The 26661-nt window shown below is 35.2% G+C and overlaps 1 long non-coding RNA gene across 1 annotated transcript in view; it reads left to right on the top strand.

Moving 5' to 3' along the window:
• Positions 1-19251, top strand: part of LOC131382374 (uncharacterized) — a 67965-nt gene extending 48714 nt beyond the window's left edge. Inside the window, exons 2-3 of the long non-coding RNA XR_009211791.1 lie at positions 5274-5427; positions 19119-19251. This is a non-coding gene — a long non-coding RNA (uncharacterized LOC131382374). The remainder of the gene's footprint in view (positions 1-5273; positions 5428-19118) is intronic.
• The last annotated feature ends 7410 nt before the right edge of the window (positions 19252-26661 follow it).

Genomic DNA, 26661 nt, shown 5'->3' with positions numbered 1-26661 from the left:
ATTCCCATGCATTGGCAAAGCCTGCAGACAGGGAAGTAGGTGGGATGGCAAAGACCACCACTGAAGATCCTGTTATGGGTAGCTTCCTGTTCTTACCAGATCAGTGAAGCACTGCGAATGGCTTTTCATAGTTTATAGTTAGCATGGGACAGACTGCAGAGGCCGCATCGAAGGAAGACAAAAATAATTATTGTCTGGACTGTTAACCCCTGGCATGTATAAAAGCACTGAATAAACCAGAGCTTGTCGGCGTTTCCCTATCAGGGAACCGTCCCTCCTAATCCCGCTTCTCTGTGTCTTTCTTTCATCATTCTTCTCACTACTTCTCGGTGCTTCCCTGAATAACCCCTGCAGCTGGACCGCTAGATAATAGTTCTCAGTTATTCTGTTGATTTTAAGTTCTGCAATTATAGTATATATAATACTGATTTATTTTCTTTTCTTATGTAACTAAACCGTGTGAATCTTATAACTAAAAGAAAAAGGGCAGAATCGACAAGGAGACACTTAACATTATCTAGAACACATCTGTAGTGTTTCATCATTAAATATTTTTATTCTTGGTTTCACATAAGGTATATTTTCTAATACTATTAAAATAATATATTTGTATTCTTAGTTTTTTAATAATCTGAAATATTCAAATTTATGTGGTAGTTTCTGAGCATCTGTTAAGATGATAATTTCAAAAACTCTTACCAATAAAGTGCTGAAGAAATTTCATAGATTTTCTGCAAATTATCATAGCACCGACTGAATACATCAGTATTATCTAGCCATGATGCATTGCCTTTAATATGCAACTGCATATGGTTCTAACATTTTATTTGGGATTGTTATATGGTATGGAGATTTTTAAGGAACTTAATACCTAGTGTCATTGTGTTTTGTTTTCATTTTACAAAAACTACAAATTGTACTAATTTGAACTCCCACCTGGCCTACATAAGAATTTTCAGGCTCGATGCGCTTTTATGATCACTACATATTTTACTAATGTATTTTAAAGCTTTATGAAAAATTAAATAAAATATCATTAAATTTATTAAAAATTAATAAAGCTTTAAAAGATATTAGTAAAACATGATATTCATAAAATATTTAATAGGTTTATATCTTTTAATTTGCATTTTAAAATTTCTGGTGAGGTGAACCTTTTTCCTTACATTTCTTAAAAAATTACATTTCTAGCCGGGCGCGGTGGCTCACGCTTGTAATCCCAGCACTTTGGGAGGCTGAGGCGGGCGGATCACGAGGTCAGGAGATGGAGACCACGGTGAAACCCCACCTCTACTAAAAATACAAAAAATTAGCCGGGCGTGGTGGCGGGCTTCTGTAGTCCCAGCTACTCGGGAGGCTGAGGCAGGAGAATGGCGTGAACCCAGGAGGCGGAGCGTGCATTGAGCCGAGATTGTGCCACTGCACTCCAGCCTGGGCGACAGAGCGAGATTCCGTCTCAAAAAAAAAAAAAAAAAAAATTACATTTCTATTCAAATTCACTTCGTTTAAAAATTATTTTGCTTGAATATTAAATATGTCATTCACTATGTGGTTCAAGTGACTGAGTGCTTGCTTATTTATTTTACTGAGTTGCAGTAGTACCACTGTCACCAATAGAAAATTATTGAACAGGTAATTTCATTATTAGCAAGGCATTAGTGTATTTTCACCTGAATTTACTCATTCACCTCTTTGTAGTGAGAAATGCAATTTTATTTTTTCTTAGAATATATTTGAAATATACACAGATATGTAAATATTTCATCAGTATACCACTTGATAAATTTTCATAAACTGAACATGGGCATGGAACCAGGAATCAGATTAAGAGCCTGAACATAACAAGCTCTGCAGAAGCCCCCTTGTGCTTCCAGTGAATAATCATTATTTCACCTTCTAACAGGTTAGATTAGTTTTGCCCATTTTTGTACTTATATTAAATCAAGCACTATTTTACTTTGTTGACATAAGAAGCAAAGCAAAAACAACATAAAACAATAAACTCTTTGAGTTGCTCAATAAGTCATTAGGTTAAATTATAGCCAGGCAGTTTTGTCTTCAGCCAGTCACATCACTTTGCCACTGAGCCAGGCGAAGTCACAGCTGTCAGAGCAAATGCTTAGTTTTAAACAGGACTTCATACCATGTCTGTGCTCCTGAACTCGGTGTTCTCATTAGTGACTTATAGGTGTAATTAGCTGCGTACCTGCTCTGCTGCTGTAAGTGGCCTCCTTGTGCATGCAGTAAAGCTCACTGGCAAATGGAGACAATCAAGGTTTATGAGGCTTGAATATTTGTCCCACCAAAGTACAATTTGAGAAGATTATTAAGCATGTGGAATCACTGGGTTTGGACCAAATATATCTGGGGGAGTGTTAGTGCTTATTGCTTAATCCATTCTTACACCTTGAAATGTGGCATTTTGATATGTAGTGGAAACTGTTTCTCTCTATAGTTTCTTACCTTTCTCCCTAGTTGAAGGAGCTGCATAATGGTAGTTTTCAGGGATATCTGGAGATAAACCTCTTATTTCTACATGCTTCACAGAAACAGCACTTCTACTTCTACTTCACACTCTGAAACTGAGGTGAAGTCTCTTCCCTTTATGGAGGGTCGAATATACTTATGGTAAAAATGGCAGACTGGGAAGAAAATGGCATAAAAATCATTTGATCATTTTCAAAATGGATGAATGCCTTGAAGTATCAGTTTAGGAGATACTTGAAAAGAAGGAGAAAAAATCTGAATAGCTAACAGATATTAAAGATACTTAATCTATTACTTAAAAATCTAAACTAAATCTAAAAGAAGAAAATGGCAAAGATATACATTGTTTGGCTGGTGAATACATCCAAACATTGAAGGTAACTTTTGAGCAAACTGATGCAGAATTAGAGAGGCAACATTTTCTAAATGTCTTACAAAGTTAATTCTAAATATATATATATATTTTTTTTCTCATATATATGTCATATATATTTCTCACATATATATTTTATATATATATGTGAGAAAGAAAAATTAGGGATCATCTCTTATGAATATAGAGAACACATATTAGAAATTACATCTAGTGTGCTGCTCTAGCAAGGCAAGATTATGGGGTGGTTAAGCGCAGAGACTCTGGAGCTGGAGGACCTGAGTTCAAATTCCACAGGTGCTTAAACCTCTATATATCTCAATTGCTCTATCTTTAAAATCATAATAAAGTGATATTTTACTCACAAAGCTTTCATTAAGTTTAAATAGTTCAGAAGTATAAATTTCTTAGAACAGTGCCCAGCAAGTCATAAACATAATACAAATGTTTGCTATCAGTATTTTTTGTTCAAATCCCTTGTTACACGACTCTGGACAAGTCAGTGAAACAATCCCAGAGATTCTGTCGCTGCCTCAATCAGGAGCATTTTTCCGCAGACCATAAGTAGTTCTGGAAGAACCTCTGTTTCAGGATGATCACATATGCTCTCGTAAGTTACACATTGCACAGATCCAGACGGATAAACTGCTATGTGAGTGGCAATGCTGAGCCAGGCAATGCTGAAGCCCTTCTCTACTCTAAATCCTGACCACTCTCTCTATCCCAGTACATCTTCATCTTACTTCCTGGAGTCTGTACTGCACCCACCAGCTTAGAAAAACAGATTGGAAAACAGACTTCTTCCCCTGCCTGAATGGACCTTTTGGTCAGCTCTGTCCCATTGCAAGGATACCCTCCATTCCACTAAATGAAAATAAAAACCTTCAGCATAGACTATTTCTTTAGGCTCTGTCATGTACAGAAACCTTCATAAGTCAGGAGATCCCATGTCTGTCCCATGATAGACAAGGCTCTATTCCCTAAGTGAGGGAAAATAACTTTGATGATGATGTGATGTGGAAAAGTAGAATGCAGGAAGTCATAAAACAAGAGACTGGGTTTGAATCCCAGTTTGGCTAACTTACTTTCTAATTTTGGCCTAGTCACTTAACTCATCTCTAAATAGGGATGGTGATAGCTACTTCTTGAGTTGTTATTATAGCAAAACAAAATGAAATTTTAAAGTTCTACATGAAAAGTGTACATTTAAATTATAAGAATAAATTATGTACAAGGTGGATTTTATAAAGATTTAGTGATAATATAGAATTAAAGCCTTTGATACAATATCTGGCCTAGAGAAAATTCTCTCTCAATTACCAATACCAAAGTTTTATTATAATAGGGCAGAATATGTGGCCCAAATCATAATAAGTAGCTCAAAAGTTTTGGAGGGTTCAATTTCCTTAATGTAGTTGTATTTATATTTATTTTTATATTTATATCCATAATAGGATGCAGTTATTTATATCAAACTGAATTTAAATGCATAGCTTTATATTAAAATTAGGTAAAAACTGAAATATTAAAGCTCTGGGGGAAATAGTAGATATTTCTGATTCCTATTCACACGCTTTCTTCCTATCCAGTAATAATTTTGATAAACTACATTTATGAGAGCCTAATATTTGTAACAGATTCTCTTCTAAGTATCTAAGTGCATGTGTGTATATATGTGTGTTTGTGTGTGTATTCAGTTCATTTTCACAGTAATCCTTAGAGTATTTATTAACATTTTGCCAATGAGAAAATTGAGGCACAGAGAGACTAGTCTGCCCAAGGTCACACAGCTCAAAGTTCTTAACAAATTCCAAGTCCATATGTTTAACCATTTTAGTTCACTAAAGCATTGCTTTCAACCTTATCTATAAACTTCCAGCCATGGTTAATGCTCTACCTACCTCAGGACCCAGGCAAAACTCACCTAATTGATGCACAATCGGTGTTTTGCATTGAGGGTAAAACAGTGACAGCCTGTGAGGAGGATTTTGGCATTTTGATGAAAGATGACAATGCCAATCATAGCAAGGATTTTATTGGACTGGGTCAGCTTCTAACAGAACTTTAAAAATAAATTAATACTGTTTTTGCATTGCATATATAAGTCATACAGTATATATTCTTTTTGTCTGGCTTCTTTCACTTAGCATTACTTTTGTGAGATTTATTCACATTGTAGCTGAGATTCATTTGCTTTCATTGCTATGTAATATTCCATTCTATGAATATGCCGCATTTTTGTTTCTTTCTTTCTTTTTTTTTTTTTTTTGCTATCACGAATAGGGGAGCTATAACTATTCTTGTATATGTCTTTTGTTACATCTATGTGGACATTTTTTCCTACACTTTTTTCTTCCCCTAGTTGTACCTGGGAAATCCAATACTTAAAAAAATATATATTTAACACATTCAGGTGCTTCTGAGATTCCTGAGGAAGTAGTTGATGATGAAGAGTTTGATTGGGAATTTGAGCAGACACCCTATGAAGCGGTGTCAGAAAGTGCTTTGAATCCGCAGTACCACTATGGATTTGGAAACTTATGATCGGGGTATTTCAGCAGTTACAGGTATGCTGTCTTTCTGAAAGATCTTGGTCTGTAGGGTTTTTCCATTTGTATATTTTAATTTCAGTTGTGTTTACGCTTGGTGATTTTTAAAAGTAGTATCACTGGAGGTGATGTATTTAAAGCACTTAGCACAGCTAACATACATAGATTTTCATTCCCTTCCATTTCATTGGTCGTTCTGCCCAACTGTGCTGCTCTTACAGATGTCCCCTGGCTTTCTGTTTTCTTCCCTTTATTCAGTATTCTAGACATGAAGTTTCCAAAATACAAAATGGAACTCATCTCTCATACTTCCTGCAACGCTTTATGTTTTATATTTCTGAAAAGTGAGATCATGTACTTACGGCATGATGTCTCTTCTTTTCTGTATATGAATGAAATAGAATGCCCCTGGTGAGAATGAGATTGTGTGTTTTGATCAAATTGTTTAATTCTTGGTGTACAGTAGGCACCATTATAGTGGCTATCTTGGAGAGAGGGCAAATTAATGGAAGAATACAGGATGGGGTTCCAGTGTGTTGGAAATGCTCCATTTCTTGACAGAGGTGGTGTTCACTTTACATCGGTTGTCCCCAAACTTTTTGGCACCAGGGACCAGATTTGTGGAAGACAACTTTTCCACAGATCAAAGGAGTGAAGAGATGGTTTTGAGGGATGCAACTGTTCCACCTCAGATCATCAGGCTTTAGATTCTCATAAGGAGCACACAACTTAGATCCTTCGCAGGCACAGTTCACAATGAGCTTGTGCTCCTATGAGAATCTAATCTGATCTGACAGGAGGCAGAGCTCAGGCGGTAATACTCCTGGCCCTCCGCTCACATCCTGCTGTGTGGCCAGGCTCCTAACAGGCCATGGATCAGTACTGGTCTGCAACATGAGGGTTGGGGAACCCTGTTTTATGTAACTCACTGAACTCTACACTACTGGTCTTAGCTCAAGACACTAATATTTTGCCAGTCACGAAATGCTGTTTCAGTTGGTCCAAAAATGTGACTCATCTAGTTCAATGCGATTTTTATGTCTTAATTATATCACCAAAGAAGATATTTTCATATGGCTTCACGTGAACACCTTATACCTGAAGTATTTTCTTCAATTTCCAATTCACTCTATCCCATTTGCCCCTAGAAACACACAGCATTCTAAATATTTCTATTTATCTTAATTTCTTCCCAACTGCAATAAACATACCTATTTCTTCCAAAAAATAAAAAAAAAAAGTTAATCCCCACTGTACTTTAGAAAACTGGATTAAGGATTCATTTGGCCTCCTTAGATGAAAGGATGTAAAAGAAAAAGTAACATTGTAGGGCCACACATGCCTCCCACAAAGTGTCCACAGTGAGGCTGAGTAATGAAAATGATCGTTAAGTGTCATATGGTGGATATCATGTATAATAGTATGTATCAACTGTTAGAACTTGTTTTCAGCATTTTTATAATGGATAAATTATAGTCTAGATAGCTGAAACATTTATTCCAAGTAAGTAGCAGAACTAAGTTCAATGTACAATATAGTGCCTTCTTTTTGACAGACTCCCACCTAGCTCACTCTATGATCTACATCTTGATTTTTACACAGATGCTCCTAAGCCAGTTCACATAGCTACACACACACACACACACACACAAAACACATATACACACATACCACACACACTACTTCCTGTCCTTGATCAAGTTGAGAATTATTCATATAGGACAGTGAGTATTCTGAGACAGTGGGTTTCAAAATATTTTGACTGACCCAAATGCATTTCACACTGGGAGCGTGGTAGAGGGGTGTGTGTCTGTGTGTGTGTGTGTGTGTGTGTGTGTGTGTGTATCTTATTCTCTTTCATTGCTCTTCTTTATTTTAAAAAAGTGATGGTTGAAACTCACCATTTGTTTTATAGATTTCATAATCCACTAAGGAGTCTTATCCTATGGTTTGGAAAACATACATTTAGGAAGTGGTTACCAAGTATTCAAGTGAACATTTTGCCAAGCATGCTGTTTTGTATTATGTTCTGTAAGGCTACTTGGATTCCAGCCCTAGAAAAATCGCATGGTTTGTTTGACAAAACTCTGCAAGTAGGAAATTCAACTAAATGTAAGGAACAAAGTTTCTGCTTGGTGAAAGTAGGTCAGTTCTGCCCTATATACGTTACAGTGGGTCTTATTTCTGTATTTTCCAATAAATGACTGATATGCTTAAAGTTTTATTTTTTAACTCAAAATAAGTTGCTCAAGAATGACAGATATAATATTAAAGAACATGCCTTGAAGTGCTTATGACTGCCAGCAACAGCATAAAAATAATTTACAGATTTTCTGTTAATGCAAAAGCTTTCAGGCACCCTGGGCTCTCTTGAATGGAAATGCTTCTTAATTTTTTTTTTTTTTTTTTTTTGAGATGGAGTCTCGCTCTGTCACCAGGCTGGAATGCAGTGGTGTGATCTCAGCTCACTGCAACCTCTGCCTCCAGGGTTCAAGTGATTCTCCTGCCTCAGCCTCCCGATTAGCTGGGATTACAGACATGCACCACCACGCCCAGCCAATTTTTGTATTTTTAGAAGAGACGAGGTTTCACCATGTTGGCCAGGATGGTCTCACTCTCCTGACCCCCTTATCTGCCCACCTTGGCCTCCCAAAGTGCTAGGATTACAGGTGTGAGCCACTGTGCCTGGCCTGCTTTTTTAATTTTTAAGAACATTAAAACACAACTGTAGTAAAGGAACTCTGTTTAGACACCGATTACTTTTCTTTCAGCCTTCATTTACTGTACCTCCATGTTTTCCTGTTCTCTTCCCTTGATCTAGCTAAATAAGGACCCATATTTCATGACTTTCTACCTTTCCAGTGGATTTCTGTGGCTATTCAAGTAGATGAGGCCATAACCCTAGGTACTGTGAGGATTCTTCAATTTTGTCAGCTCTTTAAAAATATGCTGCTATCTTATTTGTATCTGATTCAGAGTCGATATTATAAAATCTTTTGCTGCTTAAATAAAGGTCAAATTTTCTTCTACTATTCTTTTCTACATCTTATTTCCCACATTACCCTTTAATTTCACCTGGTATATATCTTTGTGTGTTGAATATGGGATAATTTTAATTGACACCCCACCAACAAAAGCTGATTAATTTTTCCAGCATAACACTATGTATTGAATCAATCAATCTTTTCTAAAAGACTTATAATGCCTCCTTTATTACATATTAAGATTTTATATATACCACAATCTCTTATAAGGCTATGCTTTATATCAATCTTTATTTATTTTTGTACTAATACCAAATCATATTAATTATTGAAAATATGTTTAAATATTTGGTAGGGCAAATGGTTTTCTAGTTCTTCATTTTATGCTGGTAATATGTATAGGAAGAAAAACAAACTTGCAAACAACCAATTTTTCCTAATTAAACACCTATCTCAATAGGCATTGCACTTGCCCACAACTTTAGACTCCAGTTATTCTGTTGATAAAAATTTTCTTTAAATTACAGGTAATAGAAGCAGACAATGCATTCAGTATATTTATGGTGTTTAGTAATGAGCACAATGAATTCCAGATTCGCTCCTATACGTTCAATTGGAAAAAAAATTGAACACATGAACATGCTGAAATCAGGATATTAATTGGTCAAGGTTCAGAGAGAGAAAATAGAGAGGATTATCTAGCCTAAAGTGGGAAAGCTTCGATTGAGCAGAAGCCAGGCTTTTGTACTCTGGGGATAATTTTGGATCCAGAATAGACTGGAAAATACTTTTGTCAGCAAGAGATGGTCTCAGAACAGACACACAATGGCAAAGAAATAAAACCTAAAGGAAAAAAGGCTTTAGCTAAAACACCAATCGTATAGTGCAGACAGGGACAAATAACACTCTTGCTGAATTGGTGATGTCTTACTAGACCAGAGAATTAACATACAGTTAAGATTCACATGGCAAGGCCCTATAATGGAAGAGAAAGAAGAGAAGAAAAGCAGAGAGAAGAAATGAAAACAACAACAAAACAGCAGAGATGTGTTGTCACAGTGGTTTCTTGAATATAGAGTTGTTCAATAGTGGAACAGATGATAGTGGATGACAAAGAACAAAGACTGAATGTTTCTGATTTCAGGGTAATTTGAAGTCAATCTTAATTTCTAAGAGTGTAAATTGAAACTACACGTAAAACCAAGTAAATCCTTCAGCTCCAATACTTTATTTGGGACTACAAAAATATCACCTTAAAAAAATTCTATTTGTGTGTTATCATTTTCCACGTAAATTTCCTGTACGTATTTTGTTGCATTTATACCTAATTACTTCATTTTGTTGGATGCCATGGTAAATAATATGTATGTGATTTTTCCAAGCGTTCGTTGCTGGTATATAGGAAAGAAATTGACTTTTTAAATATTGATATGTGACCTTGTTAAACTCAGTTATTAATTCCAATAGACTCTTCTAGATTCTTTTGGATTATATACATATATAATAATGTTTTCTTCTAATAGAATCAGTTTCATTTTGATCCTTCTAATCTTTATGCCTCTTACTTCTTCTGTTTCTTTTTTCTTTCCTTATTTCAGTGATGATGGCATCCAGTACAACAGTTAAGTAGGTGTGTTAAGAACTGACATCCTTGCCTTATTCCTGGTGTTAGAAGGAAAACATTTACTCTTTCAATATTATTCCACAATGTTTACATATATGAAAACATCACATTTACCTCCAAATATATAGAATTATTACTTTCAAGCAAAAACGTTTTAAAACTTTAATGTTAGCAATAGCTTTTTGTAGATGCATTTGTCCAATAAAGGAAATTCTTTCTAGTCTTAGTTTGCTGAAGTTTTATCAGCAATAATGTTAAACTTTGATAAAGGCTTTTTCTGAATCTATTATGATGATCATATGAAATTTCTTATTTTGTCCATTGATACAGTAAATTGCATTGACTGACTGTTGAATGTTGAATGAACCTCGTATTCCTGACACAAACCCCATTTTTACATGATGTATTAGTTGTTCTATATATTGCTTGATTTTAACTGCTAATATTTTTGAGAATTTTGCTGTCTAAGTTCACACATCATATTGGTCTCTGGTTTTCTTACAATATCTTCGTCTCTTTTTGGTATTAGGGTACTTCTGACCTAATAAGATGGGTTTTATGGTGCTTCCTCCTTTTGTATATTCTGGAGAAGGATGAACAGAGTTTGCATTATTTCATTAATAGTTTTGGATAATATGCCAGTGAACACTTCTGGGTGCAGAGTTTTCTCTGTAGAAGGTGTTTAACTATAAGTGAGTTTCTTTAAGGGACATGAGGGTATTCAGATTACATATTTTTTCTTAAATGAGCTCTATTAGTTTGTGACTTTCAACAATTTGGGCTATTTTATGTAAGTTAAATTTATGGTCATAGTGTTGTTCATAATGCCCCCTTATTTTCCTATTAACATCCGTGAAAGCTGTAGTGATACCTACTCTTTCATTGCTCATATTGATGAATTGTGTCTTATGTCTTTTATTCTTCATCCATTTAGATAGAACTTTATCAGTTAACCTTGACAAATTAATTTTTAGTTTCATTAGTTTTGATTTTCTTTATTGTTTTTACTGTTTTCAACTTCATTGATTTCTGCATTCACTTTGCTTTTTTTCCTAAGTTATTAAGATTGAAATTTAGAGTATTGATTTGGGAAGCTTTTGTTTTTGCTACCATCAGCATTTAATCCTAAAAATTTCCCATTAAGCCCTATTTTTGCTTTATCCCACACATTTGGTATACTTTATAATCCTCCTTATGCATTTCAAAATGTGTTTTCATTTCTTTTTAAATGAATGGGTTATTTAGAAGTGTGTTACTTGATTTCCAAATATTTAGGAATTTCTCACACATTTTTCTATGGTGGATTTCCGGTTTATTTCACTATTATCAGAGAAAATACTTCTTATCATTTCTGTTCCTCTCCTTCCATTCTGTACCATGTGAGAGACTTTCCTGTTATTCTGCCAAATTCCCTATGAACATCCAGTGGAGCTGGTGGAGAAAAAGCCTGTTGGAAGACGTGAACTCCATCTCTATTTGCTTTTCCAAGGGATTTATTAATCTTTACCCATTTACACTCAATTTCCACCAATTCACCAATCACCCAGCTGAACTTTTCTTACCAGTCTGATTGTTTCTTGACCCAACAAACCAGTAATCATTAATCCCAGTAGATTCCTGTCTCTTATATTTTGAACAAGTTGATTGCTTTAAATCCTCAGCACTTTGATGGAGGTCAATAAAATTTATGAATTTGCCATTTGTCTGGCGTTGGTAGTTCTTATACATCATTTGGAGTTAAGTTTACTGTCTCCTAGTTTCTTTGAGAATTCAGGTTTTTATTTTCATTCTCATATCACATGTGATTTCCAGAAGAATCAGAGAAGATTCAGAATTAAGTTGCATCCATATTTCTATAAGCTTAATATTTCCATGAGTTTTTTTAATGGCATATCATTACACAAACTATTTTCCCATCATCTCTTAAACATTATTTTTATAGCTTTAGTCATTTCTTTATTACATTGTCATTTATTTTCTTCAGAATTTTTAAATCAATTGGCTTTTTTTTCTTCGTTAGCCTCAAAAACTTAGTCTGTTTGCTTTTACCAAAGAGCAATAACTTAAATAAAGTAGACAATCCTTGTGTTAATGAATGGGAAATGTATTAAAACATTTTGCACCTCGTTAATTATGACTACAGTAATTTCAAATAAATATTTGAAATGGATTTCAGTCAGTGTATTTAAAAAGTGTTCTGTGTCTGAAATATCAGTTTCTTTCTTTTCTAGACCAGGAAATGTAATTAGTAGAAGACATTTTAAAGTCATAATATTTCAAAAATATCTCTTCATACATTTCTTTCTCGCTGATCAAAATATTTCCTGATTTCCAGGCCATGATGGAAGTTCCATTGTTAAGTTAAACATAATTTTGCTGGCTGAATTTTTTTTCTTCCTTTGAAATAAAGAGTTCCTTTGAAACTCTTAATGGGGAATGCATCTTGGTAATTCTTAATGGGGAATGTATCCTGGTAATCATAAGATTTTCTTTCTATTTAAAAAAAAATCATTGGTTTTATTCTGTTCACTTCATCTTTTATTCGTTGGGAAGAAAATGTGTCATTACATCATCATTACTTTTTACTTTTCCTTTTAAGGCCGTTAAAATATTATTTGCTGTTATACTTTATAATTTAATGTTTTAATTAAAAATTTTCTTAGTTTTAGGGAAAGCTGGTTATGATAAAGGTTGTCACTTCTTTATCCTAAAAATATTTTTACCTTACATTTTTGAACACTTTGGTAATAAAACAGATATTAACTGATGTTTAAAGTTATGGTGACTTGCCTTCTTAATAGCATTTTCACCTTGATATTTCACTCCTGGAATTTGTATAGTCCAACACACACACACACACACACACATATATAGTTTGTGAAAAATCTGTACTTTCTTATTGCCATTTTCTATATACAGTCCCACACTTCACTAAATGCTGGAATTAAAGACTGAACTATGAAACAAAAACAGAGTTTGGAAAATTACCACCTGCCCTATGTAATGGTTGCTGCTGGGTCACACCTGGACTCATAAGTAGCGATTTATTTCATTGATCATTATAAAACAAAATTGTAGAAAAGAAGATGATAGTAGGATGGCAATGGCTATATATCAAAAAAAAAGCAGAAACTGGAGGATAATTTAGAGATAGCTTTCACTGAATATGTGAAATGAGATTTAAATAAAGATAGCAATTTTGGTTTTGCTTATTTAGTTTTATCCCCCTCTATACTTTTACTTATTTTTCTTGCCATATTGTAGTGGTTAGGACGGTGAGTATAATGATGAGTAGCAGTGTTTAGAACTAACATCCTTGCCTTGTTCCAGTTTTAGGAAGAAAGTATTCAGCTTTTCAATAATAAGTTTGATGCTAGCAAAAGGTTTTTTGTAGAAGCACTTTATTCAGTAAAGGAAATTCCTTTCAATTCTTAGTTTGCTGAGGTTTTATCAACATTAATGCTGAATTTTAATAATTTTTTTCTGTATCTATTATGATCATGTGTTTCTTTTCTTATTTTGTTGATTAATATAGTAAATTATATTGGTTAATTTTCAAATGTTGAATGAAACTTATATTCCTGGCACAAACGTTGCTTGATCATAATGTATTATACTTCTCATAGGGTAATAGGTGCTATAGGAGTAATATAGGGTAATAGGTATAGGAGTTATACAGGCCTTTAGGGTGAGGATTTATGCTAATTTGGCTAGAAGCTGGGATCTGTTTAATATTTGTTGTAGGTGTAAGACCCAAAGGCTGCAAGTTCCTCCAGTGGGCTTGTTTTATCCTCCAGCCTTGGCTTTTGGAGCTACCTTGTATTCTTGTTTTTGTCTTCGCTGTTGTCTTTGAGTTTCCGTAGAGGACTATTCTCCAATAAGGTCTGAGATGTGCAGCTCTTTCAGTTGTATTCTTCTGTTATTATACAGGAACTCTGTCGATGTGATGGTGTATTAGTCCATTTTCATGCTGCTATAAAGATACTACCCGAGACTGGGTAATTTATAAAGGAAAGAGGTTTGTTTAATTGATTCACAGTACTGCATGGCTGGGGAGGTCTCAGGAAACTTACAATTACGGCAGAAGGGGAAGCAGGAATGTCTTACATGGTGGCAGGTGAGAGAGAGCATATGAAGGAGGAACTGTCAAACACATAAAACCATTAGAGCTCGTGAGAACTCACTCACTATCATGAGAACAGCATAAAAGAAACTGCCCTCATGATCCAATCACTCCCCTCGCTTGACACATGGATTACAATTTGAGATGAGATTTGAGTGGGGACACAGAGCCAAACCATATCAGATGGTAATGTGAGAGATGGGGTGGAGGGGAAGCATTCTACAATCCTATGATTAGATATCAGTCTTTTGGTGAGCCATTGACCCTAGGCTGTGACTTTCACAAGTCTTTCTCAGTCAACTCTCCTCCATAGATGATGAACAGAAAGGCTAGAGATGGCTTTCCCACAGGGAAAACTAGAGGAGGCTGGAGTTGGGCATTTTCCTTCCCCAAATGGGTTTTGATATGGTAACACCCCAGTTAGTTAGGCTCTCATAAAATAGTTTCTTTTAAAGGGAGGCCTTGTTAAGAACAAATTTTTCTAAGAGTATTTCAGATGGCTACTTTCCCCCACTTTCTTGCCAAAATCACAGTGCTACTTTTTATTCTGATCCTTGCTGTGAGATCCTGATGTGGCTCCCAGAGGTAAAACAAAAGTGTGGCACCAAGACTGGCCATCCCTGGCATTCTTAAAATTTGAGCTTGCTCACACTGTGCCTCCAGCACACTATCAATTATAGTAAAAGTTTCCCTAGCCTGGTACTAACTTCCACAGGGGTTTCTACTCCTGGGCCTCTGCCACCATAACCCTGTTATTCTCTCTATATTCCTCTATATCTCTCCATTTTGGGGAGTAGTAGTTTGTCCTGCCACCTTACCTCTCTGGCAAATATTAGAAGAATTGCTAATCTTCAGTTTGTTCAGCCTTTTTATTGTTGTGATGACTGGAGTGACAACTTCAAAGATCTTTACATGCCTAACCAGAAAATGAAATTCTATTTATTGCAATTCTGATGTTTCACTACTTTCCCAAGCATTAAGAATTTTAATTTAGGTTTTAAAAGCAGGTTATAGGTTTAATAAACTTTAGTCATTGTGTTGAAATTTCTACTTCTCTTTCATTTACCGCAGAAAGATTCTTATCCAGAATGTATGGTAATGTCTCTGAGTTTATTCCCGTGTCTTTTTTGTCTTTTGCCAAAGGGACTATTCAAGATCACATAAAAGAGATTTAATTTCTGAATCCAATGCTTTGAGTCTTTGATATAAATCTTATAAGCATCAAATAGTCTGGTATTTGGTTGAAGTATCAAATAATTGCTGACATTCCATTTTACCAAGTTTAAGAGGCAAAGGGAAATAATTGTTCCAAGTTATTAGTGAATTATCCATATCCCATCATAAAATGTTAAAGAGATTCTGAAGAGCCAGTTTCACTAGACATCATTGTAGGGTACCTCTGGGGCTTGAAAACAATATCAAGAAAAGAAGCTCAGAATATATGAATAAATCCAATGAGAGTGTTACGGGGTTACATATTTCATCATATGACAGCTGTGAAAGAATAGTCATGTTGAGGCAAAAATAAAAATAAAAACAACAAAACTAAAGGGAAAGAGAAAAAAATGGTGGAATATGTACACATTCACTAGATGTTCAGAATAAGTTGTCAGTTTTCCAGGTTTTTTTCCCCTGGCAGAGACTGTTTTCATCAATCTAACAATGATTAATCTAAAGTAAATGGCATAACAAGGAAAAAAATTAGCAAATAATTTTAGAATTGATATCAACTATTTCAATGTAAGTGCTGATTCACCTTTGCCACCACTTCTAACCCCATCATAAATATTCGGGTTTTAGCACTAATTTCTGCCTTCTATGCCTACCATGATTTAGAGTGGTGGACTATGCAATGAGAATTTAGAGTCTCAACATATGCCTGCTATTAATATCAACATCTAAGTTCATAAATTCCTCAAATATCTTACGTAGCATTTAAAAGTGTTACGACTTTGAAAAAGATATTGTATTAGTCTGTTCTCACATTACTATAAATAACTACTTGAGACTGGGGAATTTATAAAGAAAAGAGATTTAATTGGCTCATGGTTCTGCAGGCTGTACAGGAAGCATGGCTGGGGAGGCCTCGGGAAACTTACAATCATGGCAGAAGGGGAAGCCAGCACACCCTACTTGACAGGAGCAGGGAGAAAGACAGTGAAGGGGGAGGTGTACACATTTTTAAACATACAGATCTTGTGAGAACTCTAACATGAGGCAGCACTAGGGGGATGGTGCTAAATCTTTAGAAGCCACCCCCATGATCCAATCACCTCCCACCAGGCCCTACTCGGGATCACAATTCAACATGAGATTTGTGTGGGGACACAGAGTCAAATCATGTCAGATATATTTAGCTTTACTGAAAAAATAAGCACCAGAAAAAATGCTGTGTGCTCAGCAAGCCATTTTCATTTTTGTTCTGGAAACACAGGAAGACTGTATTTACCAGCCTCCCTTCCAGGTAGATCGGACCCATAGACTCTGCTCTGGCAAAGGGAGGTGATACAGAACAAATGAGTATACCACTTCTAGGCCTATGAAATCCATGGGCTATCCTCTCTTTCCTATTCTTGTGATTCGAATCAAAGGTCCCCAGTATGGCACCCTTGTTGAAGTGCCACTAAGCAACATTGGACTGTCATATGAGTGAAAAATAAACTTACATTGTACTAAGCCACTAGGAATTGTTTGTAGAATAGCTGGTGAGCATGACTCCACCTAAAACAGAATTCTCAACTTTTTACCTTACAGAAAGCTGGGAATTTTAGACTGTTTTATTCTCAAAGCAATAGTCCACCAATTTATAGCCATGCAGAATTGGGAAGCCATTTTGTCCATTGTAATCCATGCTTACTAGCAAATTGCCCTGACCTTGGTGAAATGAATATTTGTGGTGCTATTTTAACACCAGAAAATACAGGCTCAGGCAGCTCTCAGTTACTTTGCAAATCAGGAAGTAGATTAACCATGACAATGACTAATTTTGAATGTTTTCTCTTCCTCATCTTTGGTTTCTGCGTACTTTGTGTCCTTAGAATTCATCTTCTGTTTTCAGAAAGGCTCAGTTTTTGTTGTTTCATATGGGCACAGCACTTAGTCCTCACTTACGCATCCAAAACTCAGTTAAATAGTGCTGTTGCCAAATGCACCTGCAAGTAAGACAATGATTTTGAGGCTGTGAAATGTTTTTAGTCTTGTTTTTATTTTTCCTGAGAATACAACACTAATTTGAATAGTTTGCATAAAACAGTTTGCTTTAAATACCTCTGTTTATCTATTTTACAATTCTAAAGCTTATTTTCAGATGCAACTCTGAAGTAACTAGAATGCCACTATTCAGTATTATTATCACTATTATCACTATGCAGTAACAATAATTGTGGTAATAATGCATTCTATTAGCATTATTTGAGCCACAGCAGTAAAACTTTAATCAGCATACTTTTTGGGCATACTGCTCAGCTTCAGTGTTTATAATTCATCCATTTTCCCCTCTCGGCTCCTTTGCAAAAAGCACAAAATAATTCCTTGAGAAGACCTTCTTTTTTTCTTTTTCTTTCTTAAATAAGTCTTATGTTTATTTAATTGCTTTTAAAATCCTGTGTCTGAAACATTACAGTTAAATTATACCAATAAGAAATGAAATCACAAAGGTTCTATTACTTTTCAATAAATTTTGCCTATCATTTTTCTCATGCTTATATTAGACTGTGCATTTCACATAACAACCTAACTATTACTCTATCATTGAAAATTTCTTTGGAAATAAGTGAACAGATTTGGATAGAATAAAAAAAACAAATACTACAGTGTGAAGTTTGCTTTTACTAAACTGTAAAAAGAAACACTAATTTGCATTTCCTTCCAATTCAAGCTGTATCCCAACAAACCATTTTGTTCGATCTGACCACTCTTTTGATGAATGTGAGTTGCTAGACACATTATTTTGATGAACGTTGGTTCAAATGGGATTCTCACATGAATCTAACAATAAAAGCATTTTATTTTGCCTCTTTCACTTAGAGCTAGGAAAGAATACATGGAAAAATAGGAAAAGTCAAGAGATTATTTTTAAAAAAAAGACCTTTAGGGGAAGGGAAGGATATAGGAAACATCTTCAAGCCCAGGAATCATTAACCCCACATAACTAATGTAGATTACAACCTATTCTTGTGTCGATGCTTTTGATTTTAAAAGTATCTGTCTGAACACAGATTATATTATTTTGTGTCAAGGGAAATGGGGTGGGGTGGAATCTCAACTGCTTATTATCTCTCTTTTAAGATATTGCTTGCTGTTTCTCTTAATCTTTCCTATTGCATACTGTTAAACTTCATAACTTCTATCAAACCTTTGAAAAAACTACCTTTAGGTCCTTTAGCTCCCATTTTTTTCCTTCTGGTTTGTTTGTTTCATTTTTTTTCTATTTAGTTGAGAATCAAGCTCTTGGTCATGATTTAACAAGATTGATGTTTTAATGTGACTGCATTTTCATTGCTGAATCATTACCACTGTAGAAAATCCTGTTAGCCCTCTAAATGTGGATATTCACCCAGGACAGAACATAACCACTATAAAGTTTGTGAAATGCATTAGCCTAGTGTATGGGCTTAGGCTAATCCTCTCTCTGTTTTGAACCTCACCTCTTCTCCCTACTATTGAGTTGATTGTCCTTCTTTTTAAATCAGAAAATCATTTCTAGGAAGAGCATTATATTGATAGTAGGGATCGCATTTCCTAAGCTCTTGTCCTTGATTTTTAACAGCTTGCTGGACCTGGATGCCTATGGTTAGGTTTCAAAGACAGCACGTTTAAAATTAATCTAGTCCATTTGCTTAGTGTATGGGCCTCTTGGCCTTTGCTTGAAGACTTTCAGTGGTGTGGAACTCTGAACTTCTCAAACAATTCATTTTTAAAATGATAGTATACTCTACATACAATGACATGCACATTTCTTCTGTCTTCTATGTTTCAGTTTGCACAGTCACATACACCCATGTAATTATCACTGAAAGAAGATTCAAAATATTTCCATCACCCCAGAAAATATACTGACACCATACCACTTTCCATGCAATACTCCACACCTGGAGCAGCAGCCCCTTTACCTCTTCCATCATCTTACGACAATTTTACCTGCTCTACAACTTCAGATAAATGGAATAAAAGGTAAGTACTCTCTTATATCCAGCTTCTGTCGCTCAGTTAAATAAGATTCAGGCATGTTGTTGGGTATACAAGTAATTCATTCATTCATTTTTCTTGCTGAGTAGCATTCCCTTGTATGAATATACCAAAATTTCTTTGTTTGTTCATTGTTGATGGACATTTGATCTGTTCCCATTCTTTTATTATGAATAAAGCTGCTAAAACACTTCCATAAAAATATTTTGGTAGATATACATTTTCATTTATTTGGGGAAATTATTTAGGAATAGAATTGCTTGGTGACAATGATATATTTGTGCTGAACTTCATAAGAAACTACAAACAGTTTTCCAAAGTGACTGTACCATTTTATACACTCATCAATGATTTATGCGGGTTTCCACTGATCCTCTCCAACATTTGGTGTTACCAATTTTTTTTTGTTTTAATCAATCTAATGGGTAAGAAATGGTATCTCACTTATGATTTCATTTGAATTGTCATGATTCTAATAAATTTTAGTAACTATTCATATGGTTATATCTGAGTGTGTATGTGTGTGCGTGTGTGCCTGTGTGTGTGTTTTGAAATGTTTATTCATGTATTTTGCCCATATTTAAAATTTTACTTTAAGTTCTAGGATACATGTGTAGAATGTACAGGTTTGTTACATAGGTATACACGTGCCATGGTGGTTTGTTGCACCTATCAACCCATCATCTAGGTTTTAAGCCCTACATGCATTAGATATTTGTCCTAATGCTCTCTCTCCCCTGGCCTCCCACCCGTCAACAGACCCTGATGTGTGATGATGCCCTCCCTGTGTCCATGTGTTCTCATTGCTCAACTCCCACTTATTAGTGAGAACACCCGGTGTTTGGTTTTTTGTTACTGTGCTAGTTTGCTGAGAATGATGGCTGCCAGCTTCATCCATCTCCCTGCAAAGGACATGATCTCATTCTTTTATGGCTGCATTGTATTCCATGGTGTATATGTGCCACATTTTCTTTATCCAGTCTATCATTGATGGACATTTAGGTTGGATCCAAATCTTCGCTATTATAAATAGTGCTGCAATAAACATATGTGTGCATGTGTCTTTATAGTAGAATTATTTATAATCCTTTGGGTATATACCCAGTAATGGGATTATGGGGTCGAATGGTATTTCTCATTCTAGATCCTTGAGGAAATGCCACAGTGTCTTCCACAATGGTTGAACTAATTTACACTCCCACCAAAAGTGTAAGAGTGTTCTATTTCTCCACAGCCTTGCCAGCATCTGTTGTTTCCTGACGTTTTAATGATTGCCATTCTAACTGGTGTGAGATGGTATCTCATTGTGGCTTTGGTTTGCATTTTTCTAATGATCAGTAATGATGAGCTTTTTCATATGTTTGTTGGCTGCACATAAATGTCTTCTTTCAAGAAGTGTCTGTTCATATCCTTTGCCCACTTTTTGATGGGTTCTTTGTTATTTTCTTGACAATTTGTTTAAGTTCCTTGTAGATTCTGGATATTAGACCTTTGTCAAAAGGGTAGATTGCAAAAATTTTCTCCCGTTCTGTAAGTTGCCTGTTCACTCTGACGGTAGTTTCTTTTGCTGTGTGGAAAATCTTTAGTTTAATTAGATCCCATTTGTTAATTTTGGCTTTTGTTGACATTGCTTTCGTTGTTTTAGTCATGAAGTCTTTGCCCATGTTTATGTCCTGAATGTTGTTGCCTAGATTTACTTCTAGGGTTTTTATGGTTTGGGGTTTTACATTTAAGTCTTTGATTCACCTTGAGTTAATTTTTGTGTAAGGTGTAAGGAAGGGGTCTAGTTTCAATTTCTTCATATGGCTTGCCAGTTTTCCCAACACCATTTATTAAATAGGGAATCCTTTTCCCATTGCTTGTTTTTGTCAGGTTTGTCAAAGATCAGTTGGTTGTAGATGTGTGGTGTTATTTCTGAGGCCTCTGTTCTGTTCCATTGGTCTATATACCTGTTTTGGTACCAGTACCATGCTGTTTTGGTTACTGTAGCCTTGTAGTATAGTTTGAAGTCAGGTACCAGGATGCCTCCAGCCTTGTTCTTTTTGCTTAGGATTGTCTTGCCTATATGGGCTTTTTTTTTGGTTCCATATGAAATTTAAAGTAGGTTTTTCTAATTCTGTGAAGAAAGTCAATGGTAGCTTAATGGGAATAGCAATGAATCTATAAAATACTTTGGGCAGTACAGCCATTTTTATGATATTTATTCTTCCTATCCATGAGCATGGAATGTTTTTCCCATTTGTTTATGTCCTCTCTTATTTCCTTGAGTAGTGGTTTGTAGTTCTCCTTGAAGAGGTCCTTCACATCCCTTGTAAGTTTATTCCTAGTTACTTTATTCTCTTTGTAGCAATTGTGAATAGGAGTTCACACATGATTTGGCTCTCTCTTTATCCATTATTGTTGTATAGGAATGCTTGTGACTTTTGAACATAGATTTTGTATTCTGAGACTTTGCTGAAGTTGCTTTTCAGCTTAAGGAGTTTTTGGGCTGAGATGATGGATTTTTCCATATATACAATTATGTTGTCTGCAAACAGAGACAATTTGACTTCCTCTCTTCCTATTTGAATACACTTTATTTCTTCCTCTTGCCTGATTGCCCTGGACATAACTTCCAATACTGCTTTGAATAGGAGTGGTGAGAGAGGGCATCCTTGTCTCATGCCAGTTTTCAAAGGGAATGCTTCCAGCTTTTGCCCATTCAGTATGATATTGATTATGGGCTTGTCATAAATGGCTCTCATTATTTTGAGATATGTTCCATCAATGCCTAGTTTATTGAGAGTTTTTAACATGAAGGGATGTTAATTTTATTGAAGGCCTTTTCTGCATCTATTGAGATAATCATGTGATTTTTATCATTGGTTCTGTTTTTATGATGGATTACATTTATTGATTTGCGTATGTTGAACCAGCCTTGCATGTCAGGTATGAAGCGGACTTGATTGTGGTAGATAAGCTTTCTGATGTGCTTCTGGATTTGGTTTGCCCGTATTTTATTGAGGATTTTCACATTGATGTTCATCAGGGATATTGGCCTGAAATTTTCTTTTTTTGTTGTGTCTCTGCCAAGTTTTGGTATCAGGATAATGCTGGCCTCATAAAATGGGTTAGTGAGGAGTCCCTCTTTTTCTGTTGTTTGAAATAGTTTCAGAAGGAATGGTACCAGCTCCTCTTTGTACCTCTGGTAGAATTTGGTGGTGAATCTATTTTGCCCATTTTTTTTTTTTTTTTTTTGAGACAGAGTCTCGCTTTTTCACCCAGGCTGGAGTGCAGTGGCTCAATCTCGGCTCACTGCAAGCTCCACCTCCCGGGTTCACGCCATTCTCCTGCCTCAACCTCTCTGAGTAGCTGGGACTACAGGCGCCCGCCCCCACACCCGGCTAATTTTTTGTATTTTTAGTAGAAACAGGGTTTCACCGTGGTCTTGATCTCCTGACCTCGTGATCCGCCTGCCTCGGCCTCCCAAAGTGCTGGGATTACAAGCGTGAGCCATATTTTGCCCATTTTTAAGTAGATTGTTAGTCTCAGTTTTGAGAGGCCTGGATGTAGTACATTAGTAATATATGGCACTTTTATATTTTATAAAATTGTTTTGTTGATTTTGTTGTTGTATTTATTCTTCATCTTATTATCTAATGAAAATATACATTTAATACTAAATTCATGGATAAGGAAATTGAAGCAAAACATTCTATAAATATTTTTCAAGACACAAGGGGAAAATCAATGTAATTAAATCAAAACTGGATGCATTAAAATCTGTTTGAAGACCACTTATGATTTACTGCCTCAAAAGAAGGAATATGTTCCCATCTCTATGCAAAGAATAACAATTTTATAAAATTCCAATCAGCAATATTTGTATAGTTTTGACTGAATTTGACCAATTTGGTTTGCCTCTTTGCAAAAAAATCCTTGGGAGATTTAAACCAAGTTACGTCTTTGTTTCAAAAAGCTAGAAGAGCAGTTCTGGAGAAGCTCTATTTTTAGGTGGTGGAGGTGGGAGCGTGGTTCTGAGTGACAGTGTTTGTTCAGTGGATCTCTTCTGTACTGATTTTTCAGAGTCCCTTTCTTGTAACTTTCCTAACACGTAATGGGGAATCATGCTTTCTGGCCTTCCTGATTGATATAAAACTTGGCAGACTTTGTTTCTTGAAGTAAGTAACTTACAGCACAAAAATCCAATTGGCTGATTTTGGGCATCACTCCAAAATTATCACGATTTTCATCTTCTAAATGTGGAATTCCCAGGGCCACTGTTCCCAGTATACACTCAGTTAATAAACTGAGCTTACTTAAAGGCACCAAAATGTACTTAACCCTGGCCTCTAGCATTTAGTTTACTGTTCTCATTTATCTTTAACAAAGATTTTTCAATGTGCATTTATTGAAGATCGATTTTGTACACAGTACTTTAGGAAGTATTAATTTCCCAGTGGCCATCCTGGTATAACATCTAGCACAATGCATATTAATCTGGCCAATTAACAGACATTGTGGACATGTTTACATTGGGACTCATTGATTTCCAGTTCTGAAAATATGGCAGCCTATGTACCCTGGAAATTCTTCAGTATAACCTTTTAGAAATATTGGCTAAAGAAAATAACTGTTTTAAATTATTTTCAGTCCACTACTGGCCTCATTAGAAAAAAGGAAAATCACCAGATGTCAGAAACTTGAAGGAAGTCATAACCATAGCAGCCAATTTGAAAGTGACACTGAATCTTCTACCACAAAGGTGGCAATAGCTGTGGTTGGTCTTGGTGATCAGAATCTTAGCAAATGGGAATATTAACCAGGGATAGAAAAGGAAGCCAGGCATCCACAGATTATAAGGAGTAAAAACTGAGACTCGACATGAGGTCTAGGTCTTTAAAGGATGGCTCACTTGGTGAAGCGTGGACTAGGCAAATTTCATTCCACAAATACAGGAATCATTAAGAAGCTTGTTTCTCTCTCACAGTAGGCATAGGAGTTCTAAAACAAAACAAAAACAAAAAACAAAACAAAACAAAAAAGACTCACTAAATGCAATAAAGTGCTAGGTATTAAAAACATGAAGCCAAAATCAACTAGAAACAAGTATATTATAGTATTTAGGGACATTGTTAAGCATTAAGAGCATTGCCTAGTATGTTGACTTATGTAACTTTATGGAAAAGAAAGATATAAGGCCAGAGGTAGTGTGAGGTGCAGAGGTGTTCTATGGTCAACATAGTCAACAGGACCCATGGTCTTAAGGACAGCTGGGTTTGGAGCAGGGAAGAGTAAAGACAAACTGAAACATGTCTATATTCTATCTCTTTCTTTCAGTAACTAAACAGTGACAACTTCAGTATGGTGGCTGATGCTTCATTTCTGCCTCCCAAATTTTGCCCAACTTCACTTGTGGCCATATATAACCCTGAACTGCACAGAGAAAGAGATTATAAGAAATTTAGTTTTCAATATATCCAAGTTTACAATAAAACAGCTAAATAACTTTATATGTTCTAGAATTTTTTATTATAACAACATGTCTATATTTATAAAAACGAGGTGTCATAGTATACACCAAAGAAGGAAACTGAAAGTAAGAAAATTGACAGAAAAACAATATATCCAAAACTCTTTTATTATAGCACAAGAGAAAGATAAACAAAAATTCTGATGGTAGAAGTAATGAAGATAAGGAAGAGTTACAATTGCTAAGTAAATATAAATAATAAAATGACAATAGGAGACATAAAGAAGATTTTTAAAAATGTGAACATTCCCAACCAGGACCACAAAAATGGCTCTTGGTTTGATGGACTATTGATGGAATGGAAAATAAATGGTGGAAAATAAATAATAAAGAAATACACCATTTGTACAGATGAGAGCAGCATTGTTCAGGGTTATTTGATTTCTTTTAGTTCTCAAAACTTTCATAATGGCTTGTTAAGAGGAGCAATAATTTTATTATTAATAAACATTCAATAAGAGGCAGATTTTTTATAATATGAAAATAATAGGGCCCTTAAATAGGATATTGAGATTAAAATTGGGTTAATAAATATTATTTATTGAAAATGTATTTAGAACTAGTTATTACACAAGAAAATGTTAAATATCCTAGGACCTCATATCTGATATATGAAAGAAAGTGATACAGATTTCCCTAAATTCTACAACAATCTTAGCATCAAATGACATCCCAGTTACATACTGTAAAGCTGAAATAAATTATTCTATATATCAATAATTTTTAAAAAGCATAACTCTGCCAGAAAAAAATATTACTTTAATACTGCTTTATTTTTTTCTGTAATATTTACAACATTGTTAGATGTAGTTGATTAAAAAGTTATCAGCCAAAGGGAATAGAATAAAAGCATTGTAGATGTGTGTTAGGCAACTAAGTAGGAAAATATATTTTTATTTTTGTATCTTGTGATATGTAATTTTCCATGATTTCTCATGCCTAGAAAATATTACTTTTCATAGCTAATTTTGTATTTGTAATTGTTTTAATCCATTTTCTTAAATAAGTACCTCTAGAACCACAAATTAAAGCATGAAGGAAAGCAAAAATAAACACGTTTGAAATTATTACATTCATACTATCTGAGAAAAAGGATTTGATAGGTCTTCAGTTTCTGTTTTTCTTATGTAAGTAATTCTATTTCTCATTAGTGTTTGCCTATGGAAGCAATGTTTATCCCCAACCCACAAGGTTTCATAGTATTTGGACCCAGTTACTCTTTCTTTCAAAGATCTATGCAAGAGATATGGAGATCCGTTTTGCTCAGATCTGAGCTCTGTTAATCATAATAGTGTGTATTTAGAGATGCAGGTCATGTTCTGCTAGCTCTACATGCCAAATATTGAATAACACTAGTGCCCATAGATTCTTTCATGAGCCCCTAAAGGTACAGGTCAAGTCTTCTTTATTTAGGTGCGTATCAGTTTTCTAGGGCTGCTAAAACAAAATCCCACAAACTAGGTGGCTGAAACAACAGAAATTTTTTGTCTCACAATTCTGGAGGATGGAAATCCAAGATCAAAGTATCAACAGGTTTGGTTCCTTCCAAGACTGTGAGGGCAAAGTCTGGATTATTTGTCTGTCCTGTGTGTGATTTTACAGCAATCTTTGGAGTTCACTGGCTTATAGAAGCATGACCTTGCTCTCTGCCTGCATCTGTATATCGTGTTCTCTCTGCATGCCTGCCTGTGTTTAAATTGTCCCTTTTAATAAGGACATCAATCATATTGGATTAAGAAGCTATCCTACTCTAGTATGACCTCATCTTAACTAATTATATGTGCAACAAACCTTTCATTTAATAAGGTCACATTCTGAGGTT

The sequence above is a fragment of the Hylobates moloch genome, unplaced genomic scaffold (assembly GCF_009828535.3).
Source record: "Hylobates moloch isolate HMO894 unplaced genomic scaffold, HMol_V3 SCAFFOLD_23, whole genome shotgun sequence".
In the NCBI taxonomy this organism is placed as follows: Eukaryota; Metazoa; Chordata; class Mammalia; order Primates; family Hylobatidae; genus Hylobates; species Hylobates moloch.
The sequence above is the reverse complement of the archived record's forward strand: the minus strand, read 5'-3'. Positions and strand labels throughout refer to the sequence as shown.